General features: G+C 35.3%; 1 pseudogene; it reads left to right on the forward strand.

Annotated features, from left to right (window-relative positions):
* The first annotated feature begins 1,191 nt into the window (after positions 1-1,191).
* On the forward strand, positions 1,192-22,982 carry LOC127541444 (thioredoxin domain-containing protein 11-like; annotated as a pseudogene).
* Positions 22,983-23,494: the final 512 nt, after the last annotated feature.

Below are 23,494 nucleotides of genomic sequence, written 5' to 3' on the forward strand. Positions count from 1 at the left end.
CCCTTCCTATTTTCCTACAGAATGAGAAATATTTCTATACCCCATTGAGTTTGTATGTTATTTCCTATTTGAGTCAATTCTGATGAGAGTAAGGTTCACTCACTCCCCCTCTCCTCCCGCTCTTCCCCTCCCCTGTAAAAGCTTTTTCTTGCCTCTTTTTTAATGGCAGAATTTGTCATAAAACTTGTACCCATTTCATTTCTTCCTTTCCCTTTCTAACAGTACATTCCTATCCCACCTTTCAATTTCATCATTAAAAAAAGATATTATGCCTTTATATTCAACTTATACTTGTACCTTCTGTCTATATATATACCCCTTCTAACTGCCATAATAATAATGTTCTAATGAGTTATCCTTCCATGTAGGGACATAAACAGATAAATTTTATTAAGTCCTTTATGATATCACTTTCCTGATTACTTCCTTATGCTTCTCCAGAATCCTGTATTTGAAAATCAAATTTTCCATTCAGTTTTGTCTTTTCATCACAAATCCTGTTTTATCGAATGACCTTTTCCTCTGAAAGATTATACTCAGTTTTGTTGGGTAGATGATTCTTGGTTGCAATTCTAGCTCTACTGCTCTCTGGAATATCATATTCCAAGCCCTCTAGTCTTTAATGTAGAAACTGTTAGATTTTGTGGTATCCTAACTGTGGCTTTACTATACTTGAATTGTTTCTTTTAGGATGCTTGCAATATTTTCTCCTTGACTTGGCAGTTCTGGAATTTGACTATAGTATACCTGAGAGTTTTTATTTGGGATCTCTTTCAGGAGGTGATTGGTATATTCTTTCAATTTCTATGTTCTCTGGTTCTAGAATATTCTTGAAAGATGCTGTCCAGGCTCTTTTTTTGATTGTGACTTTCAGGTAGACCAATAATTTTTAAATTATCTCTCCTGGATCTGTTTTCCAGGTTAGTTGTTTTTCCAATCAGGTATTTTACATTTTTTTTCTATTTTTTTTCTTTTTTCTTTTATTTATTATTATTTTTTTTGATTTTGATTTCTCATAAAATCATGTATCTACTATGAGCTAGAATGTGATTACGTATGAAGCAATAACTAGAAACAAGCACCTTTGTAATAAACAGAGTCTCATACTACCCTGGCTCTCGTCCCTCATTACTCACAGTCTTCACCATTTCAGGTGGACAGGCAGTGTTGGTCACATAAGGCCTGTTCCACATGGGGATTTGGGTCCGAGACCCCAATAGTCTGGTGCCCAAACGTGACTGGAAACCCCCAAATCTCTGCTTAGCAGAGAGCCACTACATCATTCCCTGGGAAGGGCAGCGTGGGAGGAGCACACCTGAAGGTTGCTGCAGAAGTGAGAGAGTGCCTGCGATTCCTTAGAGGACTCCTTGCCAAACTGGGCAAGAGGACGAACTCTGAGAGATAAGAGAAAATTTAAGTGCTGTAAGTAATCCTATAATTACTATAGTATATAAGTAATCACTATAGCAGAGAGATAGGAAACTTTCTATCATTAGGCAAAAAAATTTATCAGAAAAGTTAGAACAGAAGAATTACACTAGAATAATATATTCAAAAGCAAAAGATCCCGGAGTAATTAAGCACATTAAAGATATTAATTAATTTATTGAAATAATTCAGAAGGTATACTCATGGATTGTTGAGAGACCACAGGTCTAGCTACAATCCTGGATTTTAGTGGGGGAGCAATTAACTGAATATCAATCAACTAATCCTGGAATACTAGAAGACAGCACTTTCTGTACAACATAATAAAGAGTTCATTCCAGGCAGACGGGAAGCCTAGTGGTCAGAAAATGGTCAAACTACAGAGGAGTTTGAGGAAAATACAGAGGAGTTAGAGATAGACACACTTTACCCCAATTTAGAAAAGGAATTACAGAGATGGAAAGCCAAAGAAAACCAAATGGAGGTTGAATCAGAGATAGTTAAAATCAAAAGAAAATTAGCATTATTGGCTGGTGAGTATGCAGAAAAAAGATGTGAGGAGTTTAAGGAGAGAAAAGGACACTCAAGGACAGTTATAAAGATAATGGGGGAGAAGGAATTCCTACAGATAAGGTTATCCGGAGACCTAGTTTATCTAGTCAGAAATAGAGGGGTTGTAAATCAAGACTTTAAAAGTGAGAAGCGAGCGCCACTTAGTGGCGATATAAGCTCGGGAGATGAGGAAAAAGAACAGACCAAGAATCTAAAAGTAGGGAGAGAGTGACACATAGTGGTAAAATGTCTCAATTACAAAGAATGATAAAGATCTGGCGCCCTTTATACTCAACACGAACGATTGGAACTTAGTTTTTCAAGCTACCCTGAAACCTGGAGAGTACATTACATTTCTAAGCCTGTTATCTGAGGAATGTAGGAAGATGGCAATCAAGCACAACCCTAACAATGCCCAGAGTTCAACCCGATATTATGACCAATAATATAGAAAAAACTAGAAAGGTTTCTTTAACAGCATTATAACAGAGAAATGATGCACCATTTGTGGACTTCTGTGCTAGAGTGCAGGAAACTATATCCCATATCATGGGAGATATGGAAGGAACACATATAGTCATGAGAGACGTATTCAGAAATAGCTGCAATGATGATTGTAAGAGAGCAATGATAGGGCTTAGAAAAGATGCAAGCATTGAGGAAATGATTCAAAGATGTGAGGACATAGGAAGTACAGTATTCATGGCTAATGTAAAGGCAGAAGCTTATGCTCAGTTTAAAAACTAAAATTAGAAAACCAAGCCACAGGGAAACTGCTATAATTGTGGAAAATCAGGACATTTCAAAAAGGAGTGCAGGTTTAGAAAAAGTGGAGAAGATGGATACAGGAGAAGGGCAGGGCAAGACCTCCCCTCCCCAAAGTGTAAAAGAATGGGTCATTGGGCTTCTGAATGCAGAAATCAGAAGAGAGAGGGTTATTTAAACATGACTATGGGTGACATTCCAGCCCCAGCCCAAAGGAGTGGGGAATTCAAACTAACACAAAGAGAGTGGGAGGACAATCCCAAGGTAGAGACCAAGAGCGACGACAAATCCAGTTATTGAAATATCCATTAACCACAGTTATGGTACCAATATTGGAACCTATCACAATACCAGAGGGAAGAATAGGGATACTTTTATCCCCCCCTCACAATCAATATAGAGGAATGAACCCAATTACACATCTATATCACTCCCATCAACTCATTACTAGAATCCCAATGATTAATACCATTAATGAGGAGAGTAACTTAGGACAGGGACAACCAATAGCTACTCTATTATACCTAAATCAGGAAAGTCTCAGAAAAACGGCATATTGGACTCAGCCAATAAGAAAGGAAAAACCAATGATACAAGTGAGGATAGAAAACAGATGGTTAAAGGGACTAGTTGATTCAGATGCCAATACAACAGATATTACTGAAAAGGATTGAGACCTTCAATGGCCAGCAGGGGGATTCAAAAACATTTATGGAGTTGGAGGAATTCAGCAAGCACTTGAATCACAGCGCCCCCTGAAGTGGGAATTTAAAGTTAAAAGGGGAACAATTTGGCCTCATTTAGTGCCTGGACTTCCTACAAATTTATGGGGAAGGGATATTTTACAACAAATAGGACTTGCACTAACCACAGATTTTACATGGGGTCCTCTGGACAGGCTGACATCTCACCACCAAAATTAACATGGAGATCAGATGAACTCATTTAGGTGGAACAGTATGCTCTAAACAATGAAAAATTGTCAGTTTTGGTTAGTTACCCAAAATATAACGGGAATCCCCCATAATTCAACAGGGCAGGCCATTGTTGAACGAAATAACCGGACTCTCAAAGCCTACCTAGAAAAACAAAAAGGGAGAATTCATGGATCCATTCATAACAAATTGCAAACAGCAATTTATACGATAAATTACTTGAAATTTGATGACAAAAGGTACCTTGTTCATTAGTACTTGCTGACAAAATCATCTCATTCTTTCAACAAGTTGACCCATGGGGTCACTTGAAACAATTTAGAATCACTGCAGGAGCAATTATATTAGTAGTTGTAATAACCCTACGCTTATTACCCATGATCTTTAGATCTATATAAACCTCCATCTGGTATGCTATCAATGTTCAAAAATTCAAGCTAGCAGAACTGTCCCATAAAAACAAAAAGGGGGAATTGTAAGAGGGCCTGCCAACTCCCCACTAGCTTTGGACATCACACAGGGCATGGCTCTCTAGCCTCCTGAATCAACAGTGCCTTTGGAGATTCAGATCATTTAATCTTTTCTATTAACTTTTATGAAACTTTTGAAATGGAATCATAGACGTAGAACTAGAAGAAACCTTCGAGACCATCAAGCCTAACTCCTTCATTTTACAGATGAAGAAATTGAGCAGGGAGGTTAAATAACTTGTTCAAAGGTCACACAGCTGAGGTAGAGGTAGAGGTAGAATCTAAATCTACCTGATCTTCTAGAAATCAGACTATGTCTTATGCTTCTTTCATCTTCTGTCATGACTTCAAGATGTCACTTTTTCTCCAAAATGACTATTATTTATATTTTAGCTATCAGTTTCTCTTTCTTAGTTAAAATCTATCATCATAAAAATAACAATTTTTTAAACTTAATAGTATTTGCTTTTTCAGTATTCATTTTTGTGAGATTTTGAGTTCCAATTTTTTCTTCCTCTTTCCCTCATCTATCCTCTCCCCAAGATAATAAGCAATCACATATAGATTATACATGTACAATGATTTGTAACATATTTCCATATTAGTCATGTTGAGGAAGAAAAATCATAATAAACCATGAGAAAGAAAAGCAAACAAAAAAGAGGCAAAAATAATTAATTTTGATCCACATTCAATTTCCATAGTTCTCTCTCTGGAGGCATATGGTATTTTCTATTCCAAGTCTATTGAAACTATCTTAGATCACTGTATTGTTGAGAAGAGCAAAGTCTATCATAGTTGATCACATAATGATGCTGTTACTGTGTACAGTGTTCTTCTGATTCTTCTCATTTCAATCAGCATTAGTTAATGTGAGATTTTCCAGGTTTTTCTGAAATCAGAACAATAATAATCCATGATCTCTTTGCAATACAGACACAGTAGTGGCACTAATAGATCAAAGGATATACACAGTTTTATAGTTCTGTAGGCATAGTTCCAGATTGCTCTCCAGAATGGCTGGATTTGTTCACAACTCTACCAACAATGCATTAATGTTTTAGTTTTCCCATATCCCTTCCATTTAACATTATCTTTTCCTGCCATCTTAGCCAATCTAATTTTAATTTGCATTTCTCTAATCAAGAGTGAATTAGAACTTTTTTTTCATATGACTATAGATGGTTTTAATTTTTCCCTCTGAAAATTGCTTATTCCTGTCTTTTGACCATTTGTCAGGTGAGGAATGAATTGTATTTTTATAAATTTAACCTAATTCTCTACATATTTTAGAAATGAGGCCTTTTAGCATGCCCTTTGATCCAGTAGTGTCACTACTGAGTCTGTATCCCAGAGAGATCATAAAAAAGAGAAAAGGACCCACAAGTGCAAAAATGTTTATAGCAGTTCTTTTTGTAATGGTGAGGAATTGGAAATTGAGTGAATGTTCATCAGTTTCAAAATAGCTGAATAAATTATGCTATATGAATGTAATGTTCTATTATTTGTCTATATGAAATGATGAGTAGGCTGATTTCAGAAAAAACCTGAGATTTTCATGAACTGATGCTGAGTGAAAAGAACAGAACCAGAAGAGCAGTGTTCACAGTAATAGCAACATTATGTGGGATCAACTATGACAGAGTAAAACTCTTTTCAGCAATGCAGTGATTCCAGATAATTCCAATAGGCTTGGGATGGAAAATGACATTGGCATCCAAAGAGAGAACTATAGAAACTGAACGTGGATTGAAGCATGGTATTTTTTACTTTTTTTTTTGTTGTTTTGTTTGTCTGCTTTTTCTTTCTTGTATTTATTTCCACTTTGGCCTGATTTTTTCTTGTATAACATGACAAATATAAAAATATGTTTAAAAGGATTATACATATTTAATGTGTTTAAGCTATATTGTATATATACACATATGTATAAAAACATATATATGTGTGTGTATAACCTATATATATATATATATACACACACACTCACACACACACACACACACACACACACACACATATATATATATATATATATATATATATATATATATATATATATATATATAACATGTACAATCCTTTTTTTTTTTTTTAAATAACTTTTTATTGACAGAACATATGCATGGGTAATTTTTTACAACATTATCCCTTGCACTTACTTTTGTTCCAATTTGTTCCTTCCCTCCCCTAGATGGAAGGCAGTCTTATACATGTTAAATATGTTATAGTATATCCTAGATAAAATATATGTGTGCAGAACCATACAATTCTCTTGTTGCACAAGAAGAGTTGGATTTAGAAGGTAAAACCTGGGAAGGAAAACAAAATGTATAATCCTTCTGAACATATTTTCATATTTGTCTGATAGGGAAGAAAAAGATGGGAAAGGAGGGAGAAAAAATTTTGGAACACAAAATCTTACAAAAATGATTATTGAAAACTCTCTTTACATGTATTTTAAAAAAAAATAAAATATTGAGGAGGAAAAAAAAAGAAATGAGGCCTTTATCAGAAACATTGGCTATAAAAATTAGTTCTCTGCTTTCTGCTTCTCTTCTAATCTTGATTACCATAGTTTTGTTTGTGCAAACCCTTTTTAATTTAATATAATCAAAATTATCCGTTTGTATTTCACTATGTTCTCTTGTTCTTTTTTGCCCATAAATTACTCTCTTCTCCAAATATCTGACAGGTAAGTTATCCCTTGCTCTCCTAATTTGCTTCTGTCATAATCCTTTACATTTACATTATGAACACTTCTTTAATCTTATCATATTTTATCTTATCTTCAACTCCATGCTTGTTAGGGTTTTTATTAGGAATGTATGCTGCATTTTGTCAAATGCTTTTTCCACATCTATTGAGATAATTATAAGATTTCTGTTAGTTTTCTTATTGATATTATCAACCATATTGATAGTTTTCCTGATTTTGAATCTACATTTTTCCTTTTTTTTTTTTTCCTGCATTCATGATATCAATCCCAATTGATCATGATTGTTGGAATCTTTTTGCTAATATTTTGTTTGAGATTTTTGCATCAACATTCACTAGGGAAACTGGTGTATAATTTCCTTTCTCTGTTTTGGCTCTTGTTAGTTTATGTATCAACAATATCTCTGAGCATAAAGAGAATTTGATAGAACTCCATCATCTATTTTTTCAAGTAATTAATAGCAATTTAATTAGTAGAATTTATTGTAAATCAATCTGGTCCTAGAGATTTTTTCTTGATATTCATTCACTTTGGGGGTTCATTCAATTTTCTTGTCTAAAATGGGGTTACTTAAGTAGTTAATACTTAATCTAAGTATTTTAATACAGTATTTATACTATATTCTATGGTATATTTATACTATATACTGTAGTATTGTATAGCATTTATAGCTGAATAAATTATGATATATAAATGTAATAGAATATTATTGATCTATAAGAAATGATAAGCATATAGTATACTACTCTTCTATACTATAAGCTATTATATCTTCACTTTTGGGCAATTTATATTTTTGTAAATATTTATCCATTTCAATTAGATTGTCAGATTTATTGGCATATAGTTGCACAAAGTAGCTTTGAATTATTGCTTTAAAGTTCACTATTTTCACTTTTTATATGGGTAATTTGGTTTTCTTCTCTTCTTTTTATAATCAAATTAACCAAATGTTTATCTATTTTTTTTGTTTTTTTCATAAAATCAACTTAATTTTATTTTTTGTTCAATAATTTTTTTACTTTCAATTTTATTAATCTCTTCTTTGACTTTCAAAATTTCTAATTTGGTATTTAATTATAGATTTTTAATTTGTTCTTTTTCTAGATTTTTAAGTTACATGCCCAGTTCATTGATTTCTCCTTTTTCTATTTTATTCTAAGCATTTAGAACTATAAAATTCCCCCTAAAAATTGCTTTGACCACATCCATAAGTTTTGGTATGTTGTCTTATTTCTGTCATTATCTTGGATGAAATTATTGATTATTTCTATGATTTGTTGTTTGATCCATCCATTCTTTAGTATTAGATTATTAAGTAACCAATTAATTTTTGGTCTATTTTCCCATAGCCCTATATTACATATAATTTTTATTGTGCCATGATCTAAAAAAAAATTATTTTATTATTTCTGCCTTTCTGCATTTGATTGTGAGATATTCATGCTCGAATATATGGTCAATTTTTGTGTAAGTGCCATAGACCATTAAGAAAAGAAGTATATTTCTTTCCCATTCAATTTTCTTTTTTTAAAATTAAAATTTTTTAATTTTCAAAAGATATGCATGGATAATTTTTCATCATTAATCCTTGCAAAACGCTGTGTTCCAATTTTTCTCCCCTTATCCCCACTCCCTCCCCTAGAAAAAAGTAATCCAATATATGTTAAGCATGGTAAAAAATATATGTTAAGTCTAATATATGCATGTATATTTATACATGCACAAGAAAAATCAAATCAAAAAGGAAAAAAAAATAAGAAAAAATAAAATACAAGCAAACAACAACAAAAAGAGTGAGAATGCGACTTCCGGTTAAGATGGCGGAGAGGAGGCACACAGCTGCATAAGCTCCACGCTTTTTTTCACTATTCATTTCATTACAAGCCTCTGAATTAATGCTTGACTGAAAAAAAACCCACAAATAGTTACCAAGAGAAGCCATCCTTGAGATTCGCCAAGAAAGGTCTGTCTTTACTGGAGGGCTGGGACGGTTTTAGATCGGGCGCAGGCGGTGGGCAGTGGCAGTGAGAGCACGGGAGCAGACTGGAGAGGGGGTGGGGAGTGATCGCAGCCATCTCTGCGGGGAGAGCTTAGCTACAGGTTTGGATACTTTGCTCCAGCAGCAAGTCAGCAGCCCAGCAGAGAAGCTAAAAACACCGGGGCTGAAGAATACAACCCCAAACAGCTGGAGTCTCTCGGGACCTGGCAGCCCCCCCCTTACCCCCTCACAGTGACTCAGCATGCTCTGGGATCTCAGCGCGCAGGCGCAACACAGTCCTGCTAGTGCCTCACTGCTGCCCCCTGCAGTCTGTAGAGGAAGCTCGATAACATACCCAACCCCTCCCCCAAAGAAAGACTCCAGTTTTTTCTGTTTTTCTTTGGTAGTTTGTCTTTGATTATTAGACAGAATGAGCAAGAAGCTGAAGAGGACTTTAACCCTTGACAGCTTCTACACAGATAGAGAGCAGACTCTAAATCCTGAGGAGACTAAAAACAGACAGTCCCCAGGTGAATCCCCAAAGGAGGAGATCATCTGTTCCTCAGCACAGATGAACCTCATAGAAGTGATTAAAAAGGCTCTCACAAGGGAGCTAGAAGAAAAATGGGGAAAGCAGAGTGAGGCTTGGCAAAAGGAGAGGGAAGCTTGGGAAAAGAAGAGGGAGACTTGGCAAAAGAGCCTGGAGAAAGTTAAAGAGAGAGTGGATAAAGAAGTAAAATCCTTGAAAAATAGGATTGGTGAACCTGGAAAACAAAATTGGTGAAATGGAAAAAAATTCCACAGAACAAAAGAACTCAATGGGACAATTAGAAAAAGATTTTAAAAAAGTGAGTGAAGAAAATACTTCACTGAAAATCAGAATTGAACAAGTGGAATTGAATGACTCGAGAAGACAAGAAGAATCAGTCAAGCAAATCCAAAAAAATCAAACAATGGAGAAAAATGTGAAATACCTTCTGGGGAAGACAACAGACCTGGAAAACAGATCCAGGAGAGACAATCTGAGAATCATTGGACTTCCAGAAAAACATGATGAAAAAAAGAGCCTGGACACTATTTTCCAGGAAATTATCAAAGAGAACTGCCCAGAAGTCATAGGAACAGAGGAAAAAATAAACATTGAAAGGATTCATCGATCACCCACTGAAAGGGATCCTAAAATCAAAACACCAAGGAATATAGGGGCCAAATGCCAGAACCCTCAGATGAAGGAAAAAATATTGCAAGCGGCTAGAAAAACCCAATTCAAGTATCAAGGAGCCACAAAAAGGATCACCCAGGATCTGGCAGCATCCACATTAAAAGATCGAAGGGCCTGGAATATGATATTCCGAAAGGCTAAGGAACTTGGTATGCAACCAAACATAACTTACCCAGTTAGAATGAGCATCTTTTTCCAGGGAAGAAGATGGACATTCAACGAAGTAAGCGAATTTCATCTATTTCTGATGAAAAAACCAGAACTTAACAAAAAGTTTGATCTACAAATATAGAACTCAAGGGAAATCTAAAAAGGTAAAGATTAATCTTGGGAACTATATTTTGACTATATAGATGTATAAAGAATACATGTATACCTTGTTCTAGAAATTGATGTGGAAAGGACATTGTATCAGAAAAAGGGTAAAGTGGGGGTAGTACATCTCATGAAGAGGCATAGGAAACCTATTATGTCTGAGAGAAAGAATTGAGGGGGATGAATATAGTGGGTATCTTACTGCCTTCAGAATTGGCTTTAAGTGAAAAATCTTAAGACATATTCAATCTATGGTGAAACTTCTCCCACCTCATTGAAAAGTGAGAAGGGAAAAGTGAAAAGGGAAGGAATAAGCTAAGCGGAAGGGAATACGGGAACTGGGAGGGAAAGGGGTAAGATAGGGGGAGGAACTCTAAGGCGGGGGGAGGGATACTAAAAAGGGAGAGCTGTGAGAAGCAAGTGGTGCTCACAAGCTTAATACTGGGATGGGGGGTAAAGGGGAAAGAAGGGAGAAAAGCATAAACCGGGGTTAACAAGATGGCAAGTAATACAGAATTGGTCATTTTAACCATAAACGTGAACGGGGTAAACTCCCCCATAAAGAGGACGCAGTTAGCAGAATGGATTAAAAGCCAGAATCCTACAATATGTTGTTTACAGGAAACACACCTGAAGCGGGGAGATACATGCAGGTTAAAGGTAAAAGGTTGGAGCAAAATCTACTATGCTTCAGGTGAAGTCAAAAAAGCAGGGGTAGCCATCCTGATCTCAGATCAAGCTAAAGCAAAAATTGATCTAATTAAAAGAGATAAGGAAGGGCACTATATCTTACTAAAGGGTAGCATGGATAATGAAGCACTATCTATATTAAACATATATGCACCAAGTGGGGTAGCATCTAAATTCTTAAAAGAGAAACTAAGAGAGCTGCAAGAAGAAATAGACAGTAAAACTATAATAGTGGGAGATCTTAACCTTGCACTCTCAGAATTAGATAAATCAAACCACAAAATAAATAAGAAAGAAGTCAAAGAGGTAAATAGAATACTAGAAAAGTTAGATATGATAGATCTCTGGAGAAAATGTAATGGAGACAGAAAGGAATACACTTTCTTTTCAGCAGTTCATGGAACCTATACAAAAATTGACCATATATTAGGACATAAAAACCTCAAACTCAAATGCAGTAAGGCAGAAATAGTAAATGCATCCTTTTCAGACCATGATGCAATGAAAATTACATTCAACAAAAAACCAGGGGGAAGTAGACCAAAAAATAATTGGAAACTAAATAATCTCATACTAAAGAATGATTGGGTGAAACAGCAAATCATAGACATAATTAATAACTTCACCCAAGAAAACGATAATGAGACATCATACCAAAATGTTTGGGATGCAGCCAAAGCGGTAATAAGGGGAAATTTCATATCTCTAGAGGCCTATTTGTATAAAATAGAGAAAGAGAAGGTCAATGAATTGGGTTTGCAATTAAAAATGCTAGAAAAGGAACAAATTAAAAACCCCCAGTCAAACACTAAACTTGAAATTCTAAAAATAAAAGGTGAGATCAATAAAATTGAAAGTAAAAAAAAAAAAACTATTGAATTGATTAATAAAACTAAGAGTTGGTTATATGAAAAAACCAACAAAATAGACAAACCCTTAGTAAATCTGATTAAAAAAAGGAAAGAGGAAAATCAAATTGTTAGTCTTTTTTTTTTTTCATCATGTTTTTCTGGGAGTCCAATGATTCTCAGATTGTCTCTCCTGGATCTGTTTTCCAGGTCTGTTGTCTTCCCCAGAAGGTATTTCACATTTTTCTCCATTGTTTGATTTTTTTGGATTTGCTTGACTGATTCTTCTTGTCTCCTCGAGTCATTCAATTCCACTTGTTCAATTCTGATTTTCAGTGAAGTATTCTCTTCACTCACTTTTTAAAAATCTTTTTCTAATTGTCCAATTGAGTTCTTTTGTTCTGTGGAATTTTTTTCCATTTCGCCAATTTTGTTTTTTTAGAGAGCTGTTTTCTGTTTCCAGTTCACTAATCCTATTTTTCAAGGATTTTACTTCTTTATCCACTCTCCCTTTAACTGACTTCTCCAGGCTCTTTTGCCAAGCCTCACTCTGCTTTCCCCATTTTTCTTCTAGCTCCCTTGTGAGAGCCTTTTAAATCACTTCTATGAGGTTCATCTGTGCTGAGGAACAGATGATCTCCTCCTTTGGGGATTCACCTGGGGACTGTCTGTTTTTAGTCTCCTCAGGATTTAGAGTCTGCTCTCTATCTGTATAGAAGCTGTCAAGGGTTAAAGTTCTCTTCAGCTTCTTGCTCATTCTGTCTAATAATCAAAGACAAACTACCAAAGAAAAACAGAAAAAACTGGAGTCTTTCTTTGGGGGGGGGGGGGGGGCTGGGTGTGTTATCGAGCTTCCTCTACAGACTGCAGGGGGCAGCAGTGAGGCACTAGCAGGACTGTGTTGCACGTGCGCTCTGAGATCCCAAAGCGTGCTGAGTCACTGTGGGGGGGAGGGGGGGGGCGGCCAGGTCCTGAGAGACTCCAGCTATTTGGGGTTGTATTCTTCACCCCCGGTGTTTTTAGCTTCTCTGCTGGGCTGCTGACTTGCTGCCAGAGCAAAGTATCCAAACCTGTAGTGAAGCTCTCCCCGCAGAGACGGCTGCAATCACTCCCCACCCCCTCTCCAGTCTGCTCCCGTGCTCTCACTGCCGCTGCCCGCTGCCTGCGCCCGATCTAAAACCGCCCCAGCCCTCCAGTAAAGACAGACCTTTCTTGGCGGATCTCAAGGATGGCTTCTCTTGGTAACTATTTGTGGGGTTTTTTTCAGTCAAGCATTGATTCAGAGGCTTGTAATGAAGTGGATAGTGAGAGAAAGTGTGGAGCTTATGCAGCTGTGAGCCTCCTCTCCGCCATCTTAACCGGAAGTCCAAATTGTTAGTCTTAAAAATGAAAAGGGAGAACTCACCACTAACGAAGAGGAAATTAGAGCAATAATTAGGAGTTACTTTGCCCAACTTTATGCCAATAAATTCGACAACTTAAATGAAATAGAAAAATACCTCAAAAAATATAGCTTGCCCAAACTAACAGAGGAAGAAGTAAATATCCTAAACAGTCCCATCTCAGAAAAAGAAATAGAACAAACTATCAATCAACTCCCTAAAAAAAAATCCCCAGGACCAGATGGATTTACATGTGAATTCTACCAAACATTTAAAGAACAATTAACTCCAATGCTAAATAAACTATTTGAAAAAATAGGGATTGAAGGAGTCCTACCAAACTCCTTTTATGACACAGACATGGTACTGATACCTAAACCAGGTAGGCTGAAAACAGAGAAAGAAAATTATAGACCAATCTCCCTAATGAATATTGATGCTAAAATCTTAAATAAAATAGTAGCAAAAAGATTACAGAAAATCATCCCCAGGATCTTACTATGACCAAGTAAGATTTATACCAGGAATGCAGGGCTGGTTCAATATTAGGAAAACTATTAGCATAATTGACTATATCAATAACCAACCAAACAAAAACCATATGATCATCTCAATAGATGCAGAAAAAGCATTTGATAAAATCCAACATCCATTCCTAATAAAAACACTTGAGAGCATAGGAATAAATGGACTTTTCCTTAAAATAGTCAGGAGCATATATTTAAAACCATCAGTAAGCATCATATGCAATGGGGAAAAATTGGAACCTTTCCCAATAAGATCTGGAGTGAAGCAAGGTTGCCCACTATCACCATTATTATTTAATATCGTATTAGAAACACTAGCCTCGGCAATAAGAGTCGAGAAAGATATTAAAGGAATTAGAGTAGGCAATGAGGAAACCAAACTCTCACTCTTTGCAGATGATATGATGGTATACCTAGAGAACCCCAGAGATTCTACTAAAAAGCTATTGGAAATAATTCATAATTTTAGCAAAGTAGCTGGCTACAAAATAAATCCCCATAAATCCTCAGCATTTTTATACATCACCAACAAAACCCAACAGCAAGAGATACAAAGAGAAATTCCATTCAGAATAACTGTTGATACCATAAAATATTTGGGAATCTATCTACCAAAGGAAAGTCAGGAATTATATGAGCAAAATTATAAAAAAGTCTCCACACAAATAAAGTCAGACTTAAATAATTGGAAAAATATTAAGTGCTCTTGGATCGGCCGAGCGAACATAATAAAGATGACAATACTCCCTAAACTAATCTATTTATTTAGTGCTATACCAATCAGACTTCCAAGAAAATATTTTATTGATCTAGAAAAAATAACAACAAAATTCATATGGAACAATAAAAAGTCGAGAATCTCAAGGGAATTAATGAAAAAAAAATCAAATGAAGGTGGCCTAGCTGTACCTGATCTAAAATTATATTATAAAGCAGCAGTCACTCTATCTTAATTTTAAATCAGCTCCCTTGAAGATGGTGGAGAGGACATATGTTGTTCTGAGCTCTCCCTTACCCTCAAATTAGTTTTTATGAATTAAAAAAGCCTTGGAATTAGTGCCTGATTGTCCAAACCCATGAACATTGGGAGTATAACACATTACCAACAGAAGATAATCTTGAAATTCACCAGAAAAGATCTGTTTTTGCTCACGCATGGAGATGGAATGGGGGTAGGCCAGGTGCAGAATCAGATAGGTAGGCAGTGAAACTATGGGAAACAGCTCATGTTGAGCAGACCAAAGTGGAGAGGGGTGTGGTCGTTGCAGGCTGAAAATTTGCAGGGAGAACTTTACCACAGTGTCAGCTACTCTGCTCTGGCAGCAAGCCAGTAGATCAGCAGAGAAGATATAAACAAAAAAAATCTCTCTGGACTTGGCCACACCCACGCAGAACTGGGAGGGATTCAGCAAGATCTCAGCACAATGTTGCTCCCAGCACAGACACTTGATGCTGACCCCAGCACAGATGCTAATCCCAGTGCAGCCACTGCTGTCCCACTGCTGCTTCATTGCTACTTTCTATTGTCTGTAGAGGAAACTCAGTAATCCCACATTGCACCAAAAGCAGATTGAAACTTTTTTTTTGTTGTTAAAATGAATAAAAAAGCAAAATAGGCTCTAACTATAGATAGCTGCTATACTGAAAGAGAGTAGATGTCAAACTCTGAGGAGACTAAAAACAGACTGTCTCCAGATGAAGCCCAAATGGTGATATAACCTAATCCCCATCACACAAGGCTATCATAGAAGATATTAAAAATTCTCTTTAAAAAGACCTAGAAGAAAAATGGAGAAAGGGAAAGGAAGCTTTGCAAGAGGGTCTGGATAAGACATGCAACTCATTAGAAGATAGAGTGGATCTATACACTTTTCAGATTGGCTAGAGTGACAGGGAAAGATAATGTGGAATGTTGGAGGGGATGTGGGAAAACAGGGACACTGATACATTGTTGGTGGAATTGTGAATACATCCAGCCATTCTGGAGAGCAATTTGGAACTATGCTCAAAAAGTTATCAAACTGTGCATACTCTTTGATCCAGCAGTGTTTCTACTGAGCTTATACCCCACAGAGATACTAAAGAAAGGAAAGGGACCTGTATGTGCCAAAATGTTTGTGGCTGCCCTGTTTGTAGTGGCTAGAAGCTGGAAAATGAATGGATGCCCATCAATTGGAGAATGGTTGAGTAAATTGTGGTATATGAACGTTATGGAATATTATTTTTCTGTAAGGAATGACCAGCAGGATGACTACAGAGAGGACTGGCAAGACTTACATGAACTGATGCTAAGTGAAATGAGCAGAACCAGAAGATCATTATATATCTCAACAACGACACTGTTTGAGGATGTATTCTGATGGAAGTGGATCTCTTTGTTAAAGAGAGCTAATTCAGTTTCAATTGATCAAGGATGGACAGAAACAGCTACACCCAAAGAAAGAACACTGGGAAATGAATATAAACTGCTTGCATTTTTTTTCTTCCCGGGTTATTTCTACCTTCTGAATTCAATTCTCCCTGTGCAACAAGAAAACTGTTCAGTTCTGCACACATATATTGTATCTAGGATATACTGTAACCTATTCAACATTTAAAGGACTGCTTGCCATCTTGGGGAGGGGGTGGAAAGAGGGAGGAGAAAAATCGGAACAGAAGTGAATGCAAGGAATAATGCTGTAAAAAATTACCTTGGCATGGGTTCTATCAATAAAAAGTTATTTAAAAAAAAAGAAGATAGAGTGGATAAAGAAAGCAACTCCCTGAAAAACAGAATTAGTGAATTGGAAAAAGAAAATAACTCCTTAAAATATGAAATGGAAATGGAAATGGAAAATGGAAAAATGGAAAAAATTCCATAGAACAAAACAACTCATTTAAAAACTCAATTGGACAATTACAAAAAGAAATAAAAAAGCAAATGAAGAAAATAATCATTAAAAATCAGAATTGAACAAATGGAAATGAATAACTCGAGGAGACACCAAAAATTAGTCAAGCAAAACTAAGAAAATGAAAAAATAGAAAAAAAAGTTAAAATACCTACTTGGGAAAACAATAGACCTGGAAAATAGATCTAGGAGAGATAATCTAAGGATTATTGGACTCCCTGAAAATCATGATGAAAAAAAGAGCCTAAACCTATTTTTCAGGAAATCATCAAAGAGAACTGCTCAGATGATGTAGAAACAGAAGGTAAAATAGACATTGAAAGAATTCATTGATCACCTATGGAAGAGATCACAAAATCAAAACTCCAAGAAATATTGTGATTAAATTGCAGAACTATCAGACCAAAGAAAAATACTACAAGCAGCCAGGAAAAAACAATTCAGATACAAAGGAGCCACAAAAAGAATTACTCAGGATCTAGCAGCATCCGCATTAAAGGTTCAAAAGGCCTGGAATCTGATATTCCATAAGGCTAAGGAACTTGGTATGCAGCCAAGAATAACTTACCTAGCCAAACTGACCATTTTTTTTTCCAGGGAAGAAGATGGACATTCAATGAAACAAGTGAATTCCATTTATTTCTTTTCTTTTCTTTTCTTTTTTTTTAGTTAGGAAGGTGTTTTAATTCTTTTGGTAAAGAGAACATTGTACACAGCAACAACAAGTTTATATGATGATCAGTTTTGTTGGATGTGTCTCTTTTCAATAGCAAGGTGAATCAGATCAGTTCCAATGGTCTTGTGATGGAGAGAACCATTTGTATCCAGAGAGAGGTCTGTGGGAACTAAGTGTGGATCACAGCATAGTATTTTCACTCTTTTTGTTGTTGTTTGCTTGCATTTTGTTTTCTTTCTCATTTTTTTTTCCTTTTTGATTTGATTTTTCTTGTTCAGCATGATAATTGTGGAGATGTATATAAAAGAATTGCACATTTAACATATATTGGATTATTTGCCACCTAGGGAAGAGGGTAGGGAAAAGAGAGGAAGAAAAAAAAAATGGGAACATAGGTTTTGCAAGAGTGAATGTTGAAAATTATCTGTGCATATGTTTTGAAAATAAAAAGCTTTAAAAATTCTTCAGGTAAGAGAGTAGTAACCTCTTGCATAAAGACACATGGATACATGTAAAATTATTTTATTGATGAAAACAAGATCTAGTAAATGATTGAATACAGCTGGGAGGGTTAAGGGAAAATGAAGCATCAAGGATGATTCTGAGAATGGAATCCTGGATGCTTGTAAGGATGGTGATGACACTGTCAGGAAGACATTAGGAAGAGGGGTAAGTCTAAAGAATATGATAAGAAGTTCTATTCTGGACATGAAAATTATGAAATATATCTATATATCTCTATCTTTATATATATATGTTTATATATATCCATCATCCAAATAGAGGTGTCTGGCCTTAAGTAGCAAGGCAAGACTGGAAAGAAGTGGAGGATAGGGTAAGGATTCATCAGGCCAAAGAGATAAAAATGGGAATTCCATTTATTTCTGATGAAAAAACCAGAACTAAACAAAAAGTTTGACCTCCAAATATAGGACTCAAGAGAAGCATAAAAAGAACTCTTGAGAACTATATTTCTGATATGAGAATACATAAAAAAATACATGTATGATTAGGTTTTACTGTTATAATCTAAAAAAGGATCTAGAGGTGGAAAGAAAATTGTACCAAGGGAAAAGTGGAGGTACTACCTCTCACAAAGAGGCAAAGGAAACCTATTATATCTGAGAGAAAGAAGGGAGGAGGATGAACATAGTGTGAATATTACTCTCATCAGAATTGACTCAAAGAGAAAATATTAGACACATTCAGTGTCTAATCTGCTCTTTTTTTAGCTTTTTTAGTTGCAAGCCTAATTCAATGATTTCCTTTTTCTCTGTTTTATGCAAGTAGGCCTCTAGAGATATAAAATTTCCTCTTACAGAGGAAACTGTAGACAGAGAAACTTCTCCCACCTCATTGAAAAGTGTGTGTGTGGGGGGAAAGTGAAAAGGGAAGGAGTAGGCTAAATAGAAAGGAATACAGAAATTGTAAGGGAAAGGTTTAAGAAAAGGGGAGGGACTCTAAAGTATGGGAAAGGATTCTAAAGAGAGAGGGCTGTGTGAGGCAAGTAATGCTCATATGTTTAATACTGAGGAGGGGGTAAGGGAGAAAGGAAAGGAAAAAAAAAAACATAATCTGGAGTTAACAAGATGGCAGGAAATACAGACTTAGTAATTTTAACCATAAATGTGAATGAGATAAACTCTCCCATAAAGTGGAGGCTCATAGTAGACTGGATTAAAAGCCAGAATCCTACAATATGTTCTTTATAGGAAACACACTTGAAGTAGGATGATACATATAAAGTAAAGGTAAAAAGCTGGAGCACAATCTACTGTGCTTCAGGTAAAGTAAAACAAAAGCAGGGGTAGCCATCCTGATCTCAGATCAAGCAAAAACAAAAATTGATCTAATGAAAAGAGATAAGGAAGGGCACTATATCTTACTAAAAAGTAGCATAGATAATGAAGCAATATTAATACTAAACATATATGCACCAAGTGGTATAGCATCTAAATACCTAAAGGAGAAGTTAAGAGAGCTGCAATAAGAAATAGACAGGAGAACTATAATAGTGGGAAATGTCAACCTTGCACTCTCAGAACTAGATAAATCAAACCACAAAATAAATAAAAAAGAAGTTAAAGAGGTAAATGGAGCACTAGAAAATTTAGGTATGATAGGTCTTTGGAGAAAACTAAATGGAGACAAAAAGGAGTACACTTTCTTTTCGGCAGTTCATAAAACCTATACAAAAATTGACCATATATTAGGACATAAAGACCTCAAATTCAAATGCATCCTTTTCAGATCACGATGCAATAAAAATTATATTTAATAAAAAGCCACAGAAAAATAAACCAAAAACTAATTGGAAACTAAATAATCTCATCCTAAAGAATGATTGATTGAAATCTCAAATCATAGACACATTAATAATTTCACCCAAGAGAATGACAATAATGAGACGACCTACCAAAATGTTGGGATACAGCCAAAGTGGTAGTAAGAGGAAATTTTATATCTCTAGAGGCCTACTTGCATAAAACAGAGAAAAAGGAAATCATTGAATTAGGCTTGCAACTAAAAAAGCTAAAAAAAGAGCAGATTAACCCCTGCCCCCCATCAACTTGAAATTCTAAAAATAAATGGAGAGATTAATAAAATTAAAATAAAAAAGCTATTGGTTAATAAATAAAACTAAGAGTTGGTTTTATGAAAAAACCAACAAAATAGATAAACACTTGGTAAATTTGATTAGAAAAAGGAAAGAGAAAAATCAAATTGTTAGTCTTAAAAATGGAAAGGGAGAACTTGCCACCAATGAAAGAAATTAGAGCAATAATTAGGAGTTATTTTGCACAATGTTATGCCAATGAATTTGATAACTTAAATGAAATGGATGAATACCTTCAAAAATATAGGTTGCCCAGATTAACAGAGGAAGAAGTAAATTGGTTAGATAGTCCCATTTTAGAAAAAGAAATAGAACAAGCTATTAATGAACTACCTAAGAAAAAATTCCCAGAACCAGATGGGATTTACATGTGAATTCTACCAAACATTTAAAGAACAATTAACTCCAATGCTATATAAATTATTTGAAAAAAAATAGAGATTGAAGGAGTCCTACCAAATTCCTTTTATGACACAGACATGGTACTGATACCTAAACCAGGTATCATGAAAACAGAGAAAAAAATTATAGACCAATCTCCCTAATGAATATTGATGCAAAAATCTTAAATAAAATATTAGCAAAAAGATTACAGAAAATTATTCCCAGGATAATACACCATGACCAAGTAGGATTTATATGAGGAATGCAGGGCTGGTTCAATATTAGGAAAACTATTAACATAATTGGCTATATGAACAACCCAATTAACAAAAACCATATGATCATCTCAATAGATGCAGAAAAAGCATTTAATAAACTCTATATCACCCATCCCTGTTAAAAACACTAGAGTACAGGAATAAATGGACTTTTCCTTAAAATAGTCAGTAGCATCTATTTAAAATCATCAGTAAGCATCATATGTAATGGAGATAAACTGGAACCATTCCCAATAAGATCAGGAGTGAAACGAGGTTGCCCACTATCACCATTACTATTCAATATTGTATTAGAAATGCTAGCTTTGGCAATAAGAGATGAAAAAGAGTTTAAAGGAATTAGAGTAGGTAATGAGGAAACCAAATTATCACTCTTTGCAAATGATATGATGATATACTTAGAGAACCCCAGAGAATCTACTAAAAAGCTATTAGAAATAATCCACAACTTTAGCAAAGTTGCAGGATACAAAAGAAATCCTCATAAATCTTCAGCATTTTTATACATCACTAATAAAATCCAACAGCAAGAGATACAAAGAGAAATTCCATTTAAAACAACTGTCGATAGTATAAAATATTTGGCTTCTATCTGCCAAAGGAAAGTCAGGAACTATATGTGCAAAACAAAACGCTTTCCACACAAATAAAGTCAGATGTAAACAATTGGAAAAATATTAACTGCTCTTGGATAGGTGGAGCAAATATAATAAAGATGACAATACCACCTAAACTAATCTATTTATTTAGTGCTATACCAATCAGACTCCCAAGAAACTATTTTAATGACCTGGAAAAATAACAACAAAATTTATATGGAAGAACAAAAGGTCAAGAATTTCAAAGGAACTAATGAAAAAAATCAAATGAAGGTGGCCTAGCTGTACCTGATCTAAAACTATATTATAAAGCAGTGGTCACCAAAAGCATTTGATATTGGCTAAGAAATAGACTAGTTTATCAGTGGAATAGGTTAGGTTCACAGGACAAAATAGTTAATAACTATAGCAATCTAGTGTTTGACAAACCCACAGACCCCAACTTTTGGGATAGGAATTCAGTATTTGACAAAAACTGCTTGGAAAATTGGAAATTAGAGGAGAGCATCCCTCTCTTTCCTGATGTTGATATTAATAGCACAAGTATCACAGGCCTGAGCTGCAGGACCAACAAGACCTTGAACCTTTATCTATTGGATTCAAATTTGTTCTGGTTGTATGCAGAAAGGCTGGGTGCATCAAGTTCGACTCAGGTTAAAGAGTTTGCCGCTATTGTTGATGTAAAAGAAGAATCTCATTATATCTTGGATCCAAAACAAGCTCTTGTAAAGCCCACTTTAGAGTCTTTTATTCAGAACTTCAGTGTTCTCTACAATCCATTGAAAAGGCACCTTATTGGAAGTGACAGCATCCATTTTCCTTCTCAGCACCTAATCTCTGAAGTAACAGTTGATACCTTTTGAGAGGTAGTCCTTAGAAAAAAGGATGTTTTATTGCTGTATTATGCACGTTGGTGTGGATTCTGTGCATCTCTTAATCATATTTTCATTCAGCTTTCTCGTCTCCTGCCTCCAGATAAATTTACTGTGGCCAGGATTGATATAGCTCAGAATGATCTTCCCTGGGAATTTATAGTTGACCATCTCCCTACCATTTTGTTTTTTCCATGCAACAGGAAGGACTTGAGTGTGAAGTTTCCCGAGGACTCTCCCATCACCCTTCCCAATCTGCTGAAGTTCATTTTGCGTTACTCAGATCCCATTTCCGCTGTTGGGAACTCAGCTGATCCACAAACCAAAGAACGTCTTCAGAATGAGGCAGTATTACAGAAAGGACACATATCCCACTTAGACAAAGAGATTCATAAATTAAGAGCAGAAATCACTGCTCTTCATCGGGCTCAAGCCCAAGTAGAATCCCAACTTTCAGATGCCAGGAGAGATAAACACAGACTACAAAAGCAAAAACAAACACTGGAAAAGTAACATAGTGTTCTTCAGCTCCACAGTGAGCAATTAGAGGCCCTCTATGAACAGAAAACCCGAGAGCTGGAGGAGATGGCACTGAAGCTTCAAGAATGAGCAGATGCATCAGAAAACCTCTTAACTGAAAATGCTTTACTGAAAATCCTGATGGCAACAATGGAAGGAAAATTAGAAAATAAAGAATCTGAAAAATCCAATACCCTGCAAGAAACACTTTCCCATGGAACTGACCTCCCATCATGAGACAACACAAAACTTGTCACTAATATGAGTTCTCCTTTGGTTTCTGAACAGAATGATGAAAACAGGACAGATTGATTTTTAAGCAAATATGAAGAAATCAGAAGGGACAGTTGTATACTGGGAAGATAATTTATGCAAATTTTATTGAAATTCATTGTAAAAAAATTTTTTTCTCAGTGGTCTAGAAAAAAAAAAGGAAAATTGGAAATTAGTATAGCAGAAACTAGGCATTGACCCACACTTAACACCGTACAACAAGATAAGATCAAAATGGGTTCATGATTTAGGCATAAAGAATGAGATTATAAATAAATTAGAAGACTATACAATAGTTTACCTTTCAGACTTGTGGAGGAGAAAGGAATTTGTGATCAAAGAAGAACTAGAGATCATTATTTATTACAAAGTAGAAAATTTTGATTATATCAAGTTAAAAAGTTTTTGTACAAAATAATGAATACAGACAAGATTAGAAGGGAAGCAGTAAACTGGGAAAACATTTTTACAGTTAAAGATTCTGATAAAGGCCTCATTTCCAAAATAAATAGAGAATTGACTCTAATCTATAAGAAATCAAGCCATTCTCC

The sequence above is a fragment of the Antechinus flavipes genome, chromosome 6 (assembly GCF_016432865.1).
Source record: "Antechinus flavipes isolate AdamAnt ecotype Samford, QLD, Australia chromosome 6, AdamAnt_v2, whole genome shotgun sequence".
NCBI classification, from domain to species: domain Eukaryota; kingdom Metazoa; phylum Chordata; class Mammalia; order Dasyuromorphia; family Dasyuridae; genus Antechinus; species Antechinus flavipes.